Genomic DNA, 2,237 nt, shown 5'->3' on the forward strand with positions numbered 1-2,237 from the left:
CGCGCCTAGGCCCCGCCCGGCCCCCCCAGCTGGGTGGGTGGGGCGGCTTCCCCCACCTGCCGATCCCACAGCGCGGGGGACCGCTTTGGGGGTGGGTGGGTGTGTCTGCCTTCTATGTCCAGCCCAACCCGAGGGCTAGACGTGGCTGTGGGCTCCCCACTCCTGCGACGCCCCTGCGCGTGAGGGCGTCCTGCGTCCTTGGGGCCCGCGGCTTGCACCGGGTCCCGGGCGCCCTCGGGCGTCGGGAGTTACGTGAGGATCGGTCCCCCTTCGCGGCCGTGGCCCGACATGCCCGGACCAGTTCGTCCGCTCCGCCCTCCGGCCAATTAGGGCGCAATTAGGCGCGGGCAGAGGCCGGTGCGCCTGGAGGAGAGGTGTCGGGGTGACCTGGGCCATCAGGAAGCGGCGCCGGCCCGTGCTCCGGCCGCTTCGGCTCTTTGTCTCCCCTCCCCCGCCGCCTCCAGGGGCCCGGCAGCCTCCGGCCCGCCCACCGGTCACCCGGGGAGCTGGGCGGAGCCGCGCGGCCAGCCTGGAGAGAGCCACGCCAGCGGAAGGGCTGGGCAGGCGGCGGGACCAGCTCCCAGCCGGTGCCAGGGCCCCGCCTCTTCCGGTCCAGCCCCGCCAGGCAGCGCTGCCCGGACGGGAGGGGAGGCCAGTGCCGGAGGGCAGTGCTGCAGGCCAGGCCCGCCCCTCGAGCCCGGCGGAGGCCGCACACAGCCCTTGGAGCTTCTAAGTCTGGCCTTCAGGGAGAGCTTCTGTGCCTAGCGGTGACCCCTCCACACTCCCCGAGAGCCGAGGCCTGGGGTGCAGCCGGCCTCTCTGCTCGCAGGTCCAGAGGCTCTGCCTGTCCAGTGGCCGAGGCGCAGGCTTGGGGTCTCAGGAGGGCGGCAGCAGGGGCATCACCTCTCAGGGCCCTGGTGGTGGGCAGCCCTTGCCCTGGCCAGGCTCAGGCCTCTGACGAGCACTAATGAGGTCACCCCCAAATGCCACCTGGCGGTTCCCCTCAGCAGCCTAGAGATTCGTCCCCTCACGACTCTCCAGGGATTCCTGGCCTCGGAGGACAGTGAGCTGCTGGCAGGTAAGGCCGTGGCCCGGCCCTGGGCAGCCGGCCTCTCCCCTGGCTGTTTTCAGCCACAAGTGGGGGGGGGACCGCACCTGCCCGGTAGGGCAGGGGTCCTGGCTCCGCCCTGTGTGAAGTCCCATGTGTCTCCAGTGGGGCAGTGGAGGTGGCCCTGGGGCTTCCAGCAGGCCCCCGCTAACGGGCCAGGCCACACGGTATGCTGGCGGGCGCTGCGTCTGGCCACGCGGTCAGGCGGCGCCTGGGCTCCCGCCTGTCGCCCATTCCAAGGCGCCCCCCCCCGCCGCCCTCCCGTGTCACCAGAGCGCTGGGGCCTGGCCAGGCCGGGCCGGCCGTCCCACCCTGACCCTGACAGGCGGTCTCCACAGCCGGACCTTTACTGTGAGGGCAGTGGCCTCCGCCCGCCGCTGGACCGGGCGCTCCCGGCGGAGACGCAGCTGCTTTTCAATAAACGGGTGCTGAAAGGAACAGATGAGTCACTCCAAGTTTCTTGGGTGCTGACCCACCGGTGTCCCGGGGCTCGAGGGGTGGCTTCACGCACGCAGTCCAGCACCCCCGCCCGCCAGGCTCTGCGCGGCGGTCACTGCCGCCCCCTGGTGGTCACCGTCTGCCGTGCACCGGCAAGGAAACCTGGAGCCGGCGTCTCTGGCGCTACCAGGTGGCGGCTACTGCCAAGCCGACTGCCCGACCTGTCCGGTGGCCAGGGCCGGACGGACCTGAGCACGAGGTGTCGAGAGAGGGTGGGCGGGCAGGGGGCCGCGTTCTGGAGGGCCCTCTCTGAGGCCAAAACCACAGCTCCCTCCGCGCCGCGCTGACTGGGCAGCGGCCTGGGCCCCCAGCCCCGCTGCTGCCCACCTGGCCCGTGCAGCCACAGCCCAGGTAGCCGGCAGGACGGACGGGAGAGCGCGCAGAGCGCTGTCTGCGGCCGCCCGGCCCGGGCTCGGTCGTCACGGGCCCCTCCCTGCCTTCGAGACCTCGGCGGGCCGTGGGCTGGGCTCCTTCCCCGGGCGCAGGACCCGCCCTCCGCGCCCCCCCCCCCACCACTCGCCCTCTGGGGACGCAGGGAGCGCGGTGCCCAGCGCGCCCCTACTACACCTTGGGGCCTGCCGGGCCCGGGGTCGGGGGGCACCCCGGGCGGCTTGTGCGGGGCCTGGCCGGG

This window comes from Condylura cristata, unplaced genomic scaffold, assembly GCF_000260355.1.
Source record: "Condylura cristata isolate star-nosed mole 26May11 unplaced genomic scaffold, ConCri1.0 scaffold00029, whole genome shotgun sequence".
NCBI lineage: Eukaryota > Metazoa > Chordata > Mammalia > Eulipotyphla > Talpidae > Condylura > Condylura cristata.